Raw genomic sequence first — 6000 nt, forward strand, 5'->3', positions numbered from 1 at the left:
TTTTTGTGAGGTTCTATTCGTGAGGTCGTTTTTGTGAGGTCGTTTTTGTGAGGTTCTATTCGTGAGGTCGTTTTTGTGAGGTTCTATTCGTGAGGTCGTATCTGTGAGGTTCTATTCGTGAGGTCGTATCTGTGAGGTTCTATTCGTAAGGTCGTATCTGTGAGGTTCTATTCGTAAGGTCGTATCTGTGAGGTTCTATTCGTGAGGTCGTATCTGTGAGGTTCTATTCGTAAGGTCGTATCTGTGAGGTTCTATTCGTAAGGTCGTATCTGTGAGGTTCTATTCATGAGATCGTATCTGTGAGGTTCTATTCATGAGATCGTATCTGTGAGGTTCTATTCGTGAGGTCGTATCTGTGAGGTTCTATTCATGAGATCGTATCTGTGAGGTTCTATTCATGAGATCGTATCTGTGAGGTTCTATTCGTGAGGTCGTATCTGTGAGGTTCTATTCGTGAGGTCGTATCTGTGAGGATCTATTCGTGAGGACGTTTTTGTGAGGTTCTATTCGTGAGGTCGTTTTTGTGAGGTTCTATTCGTGAGGTCGTTTTTGTGAGGTTCTATTCGTGAGGTCGTTTTTGTGAGGTTCTATTCGTGAGGTCGTTTTTGTGAGGATCTATTCGTGAGGTCGTTTTTGTGAGGTTCTATTCGTGAGGTCGTTTTTGTGAGGTTCTATTCGTGAGGTCGTATCTGTGAGGTTCTATTCGTGAGGTCGTTTTTGTGAGGTTCTATTCGTGAGGTCGTATCTGTGAGGTTCTATTCGTGGGGTCGTATCTGTGAGGCTCTATTCGTGAGGTCGTATCTGTGAGGTTCTATTTGTGAGGTCGTATCTGTGAGGTTCTATTCGTGAAGTAGTATCTGTGAGGTTCTATTCATGAGATCGTATCTGTGAGGTTCTATTCGTGAGGTCGTTTTTGTGAGGTTCTATTCGTGAGGTCGTATCTGTGAGGTTCTATTCGTGAGGTCGTATCTGTGAGGTTCTATTCGTGAGGTCGTATCTGTGAGGTTCTATTCGTGAGGTCGTATCTGTGAGGTTCTATTCGTGAGGTCGTATCTGTTAGGTTCTATTCGTGAGGTCGTATCTGTGAGGTTCTATTCATGAGGTTCTATTCATGAGATCGTATCTGTGAGGTTCTATTCGTGAGGTCGTATCTGTGAGGTTCTATTCGTGAGGTCGTATCTGTGAGGTTCTATTCGTGAGGTCGTTTTTGTGAGGTTCTATTCGTAAGGTCGTATCTGTGAGGTTCTATTCGTGAGATCGTTTTTGTGAGGTTCTATTCGTGAGGTCGTATCTGTGAGGTTCTATTCGTGAGGTCGTATCTGTGAGGTTCTATTCATAAGATCGTATCTGTGAGGTTCTATTCATGAGATCGTATCTGTGAGGTTCTATTCGTGAGGTCGTATCTGTGAGGTTCTATTCGTGAGGTCGTATCTGTGAGGTTCTATTCGTGAGGTCGTTTTTGTGAGGTTCTATTCGTAAGGTCGTATCTGTGAGGTTCTATTCGTGAGATCGTTTTTGTGAGGTTCTATTCGTGAGGTCGTATCTGTGAGGTTCTATTCGTGAGGTCGTATCTGTGAGGTTCTATTCATGAGATCGTATCTGTGAGGTTCTATTCATGAGATCGTATCTGTGAGGTTCTATTCGTGAGGTCGTATCTGTGAGGTTCTATTCGTGAGGTCGTATCTGTGAGGATCTATTCGTGAGGTCGTTTTTGTGAGGTTCTATTCGTGAGGTCGTTTTTGTGAGGTTCTATTCGTGAGGTCGTTTTTGTGAGGTTCTATTCGTGAGGTCGTTTTTGTGAGGTTCTATTCGTGAGGTCGTTTTTGTGAGGTTCTATTCGTGAGGTCGTATCTGTGAGGTTCTATTCGTGAGGTCGTATCTGTGAGGTTCTATTCGTAAGGTCGTATCTGTGAGGTTCTATTCGTAAGGTCGTATCTGTGAGGTTCTATTCGTGAGGTCGTATCTGTGAGGTTCTATTCGTAAGGTCGTATCTGTGAGGTTCTATTCGTAAGGTCGTATCTGTGAGGTTCTATTCATGAGATCGTATCTGTGAGGTTCTATTCATGAGATCGTATCTGTGAGGTTCTATTCGTGAGGTCGTATCTGTGAGGTTCTATTCGTGAGGTCGTATCTGTGAGGTTCTATTCATGAGATCGTATCTGTGAGGTTCTATTCATGAGATCGTATCTGTGAGGTTCTATTCGTGAGGTCGTATCTGTGAGGTTCTATTCGTGAGGTCGTATCTGTGAGGATCTATTCGTGAGGACGTTTTTGTGAGGTTCTATTCGTGAGGTCGTTTTTGTGAGGTTCTATTCGTGAGGTCGTTTTTATGAGGTTCTATTCGTGAGGTCGTTTTTGTGAGGTTCTATTCGTGAGGTCGTTTTTGTGAGGATCTATTCGTGAGGTCGTTTTTGTGAGGTTCTATTCGTGAGGTCGTTTTTGTGAGGTTCTATTCGTGAGGTCGTATCTGTGAGGTTCTATTCGTGAGGTCGTTTTTGTGAGGTTCTATTCGTGAGGTCGTATCTGTGAGGTTCTATTCGTGGGGTCGTATCTGTGAGGCTCTATTCGTGAGGTCGTATCTGTGAGGTTCTATTTGTGAGGTCGTATCTGTGAGGTTCTATTCGTGAAGTAGTATCTGTGAGGTTCTATTCATGAGATCGTATCTGTGAGGTTCTATTCGTGAGGTCGTTTTTGTGAGGTTCTATTCGTGAGGTCGTATCTGTGAGGTTCTATTCGTGAGGTCGTATCTGTGAGGTTCTATTCGTGAGGTCGTATCTGTGAGGTTCTATTCGTGAGGTCGTATCTGTGAGGTTCTATTCGTGAGGTCGTATCTGTTAGGTTCTATTCGTGAGGTCGTATCTGTGAGGTTCTATTCATGAGGTTCTATTCATGAGATCGTATCTGTGAGGTTCTATTCGTGAGGTCGTATCTCTGAGGTTCTATTCGTGAGGTCGTATCTGTTAGGTTCTATTCGTGAGGTCGTATCTGTGAGGTTCTATTCGTGAGGTCGTATCTGTGAGGTTCTATTCGCGAGGTCGTATCTGTGAGGATCAATTCATAAGGTCGTATCTGTGAGATTCTATTCGTGAGGTCCTATCTGTGAGGTTCTATTTGTCAGGTCGTACCTGTGTGCTTCTATTCGTGAGGTCGTATCTGTGAGGTTCTATTCGCGAGGTCGTATTTGTGAGGATCTATTTGTCAGGTCGTTTTTGTGAGGTTCTATTCGTGAGGTCGTATCTGTGAGGTTCTATTTGTCAGGTCGTACCTGTGTGCTTCTATTCGTGAGGTCGTATCTGTGAGGTTCTATTCGCGAGGTCGTATCTGTGAGGATCAATTCATAAGGTCGTATCTGTGAGATTCTATTCGTGAGGTCCTATCTGTGGAGTTCTACTAGACAGATTGTATCAGTGAGGTTCTATTCGTGAGGTGGTATCAGTGAGCTTCTATTCGTGAGGTCGTGTCTGTGAAGTTCTATTCATGAGGTTCTATCTGTGGTTATATTCATGAGGTATATAGCGTGCACATACATCAATTGCATTTTACATCATTTTTATTTCATTATTCTTCTATTTATTTAATATAAATAATAAATATCACTTTTATGGCATATTTCTGATAAAAGATGTATAGCAAAGATTTATAAATCTTTGAATAAAGTTATTATTGTACATGTAGCAGTAAATGTAGTAGTAGTCGTCTTTCGTTAATTGTTAAACCTATAAACGATTCTTATTCGTGTTCCTTTCACTGGTTATTTTGAATAATTAGTACAAGTACCAACCAACAATCTGTTATATACTGATGACAACATAATAAATTTTTCTTTGTGCTGTCGTTTTACCACAGGGAGTTGGACAAACTTATGTATTTTAATAAATTATTAAATAATAAAATGTTATACAGTCAAACCTGTCTATAAAGGACAGTCAGTGGACTGAGCCAAACTGTCCTTTATAGACAGGTGGTCTTTATATGGAGGTGGCCTAATTTATTCATTCAATCATGAATATTAATTAGGGCGGGAATTTTAAGGGAGATCATAAGTAAAACATACATTATCTAAAAGCAAACCTACACATTGTACAATGAACAGGTCATTTTAAAAAAAAGTCACTCATTTTTATATGTTTAATTACAAAGCTTACTTTTTTACTACAAATTATATCATGTAAATTCACTGGAACCAAGTGATTCTGCCCATGGATTCATTCGTGTATTTAATGCATAAGAACGATTGTCAACGATCGGCCGTATTGGTGTTTCAGCTCGGACTTTCACACTCTCGCCATGCAGTCTTATTCCCCAGTCTCTTACACATATTCCATCACAGGCGGTAATCAGCCCCATCGTTAGTATTGTCGATTGTACACTGTGACAAAATGCACAGGCAAAGTTGCCGTTTTTGAAAAAACAAACAAGCATTAAAAATGAAGAAGCATTGGTAATAAACAGAAATTACCAAACTCATAACAATCGCTCCAACTGTCGGTGTTGAATCAGAAAGTCAAACGAACCGGAAATGAAACACGATGATCGTACACGCAATTTTACAGTTATTTGTTGCAAGCATCGACGTGTCAAAACTGCCCAAACGCAACGAATTTTCTCGATTGCGAATTATTGATATTACCTTTTATAAAAAAAAAGAGGATCAAAATAGAAAACATCTTTCGTTGAGAATAACCCTGAGATGACCCCTCAATAACAATACGTTTTGCCCATGCGCTAGCTTCATTAGCATAATTTATAACGATCAACAACAAACAACATGGCGGCCAAAATAGGTTGGATTTTGCAATCCCGCGATGAAAACGAAATAAACGAATGTTATAATTTTGTTTGGATATTTCATGTCGACAAGGTAAATAAAACATCTCTCATTTAATAAAACTGGTTCACTTGTTTATTTTGTTTTCGAGATGAGAGGATTTTGCTCTTCATGTGCAAGACAGTCCACAGAAGTGCCGCTGGCCGGCTGGGGATCGATAGTGTAGTACCGATCGGAACAAGCTAGTTTGTCATTTCAAACTTTAAATGAAACTGTTTTAATTTGTTGTTAAAATTTTCCAGTCTCCAGACGTTACATTAAGATGATATTCAACTTTTTGTTTTTACTTTCTCGCAACTTTACAAACCAAGTTGCGATGATCACCCCTGTCTCTTAGCCCTAAAGATTGTGTACTCGGTAATCTGAACGTAACACATGGCCACTTTCCTGTTAACGATACGCAAGTAGGTATTGTCTTTTTGCTGATACCGTCTGACGGAAATGTTGGTGGTCGTTATACAAAGGTTAAAGTGTGAATAGGTCTACAATAGGGTGGTCGCTGGTCGCGTTGGACAGGTGGTCGCTATATCCAGTGTCTTTAACGTGTAAATTGCGAAGGGACTGTACTGAGGTGTTCGCTATGAGCAGGTGGCACAGGTGGTCGTTAACACAGGTTTGACTGTACAATTTCCTTTTACCCCCCCCCTCCTGGTATCGATTTCAAGTAATCACAGATCTTTGTTTATACCACTCTTTCCTTTATCACAATCTTTGTTACGCACTAATATTATATGCAAATTTTAACGCAAGATGTAGACACATCCTGTTAGGGATATTTTACTATAATAGGGTGTCTACATCGCGCGTTAAAATGTGCATATAACATAAACGTGTAACAAAGATTGTGATATTAGAAGAAAAAGTGGTATAAACAAAGATCAGTGATTACTTGAAATCGATACCAGGAAAGGGGGGGGGGGTAAAAGAAAAGTTATATAACATTTTATTATTTAATAATGTATTAAAATACACAAGTTTGTCCAACTCCCTGTTGTTTTACTAAAAACTTCCCCCTGATATTTGATGCTATATTAAGCTACTAAGTACTTCCCAAAATTTTCTGATTGAGTAATAAATGGTGTGATCAGACGATCGATGTCAGTTGTAGTAATCCAATTCACCCAGCACTGTATAATCTAAATCACCTGGTTCATCACTCGAGCTGACAACTT

This window comes from Saccoglossus kowalevskii, chromosome 13 (assembly GCF_978046115.1).
Source record: "Saccoglossus kowalevskii chromosome 13, keSacKowa6.1, whole genome shotgun sequence".
Taxonomy (NCBI): Eukaryota; Metazoa; Hemichordata; class Enteropneusta; family Harrimaniidae; genus Saccoglossus; species Saccoglossus kowalevskii.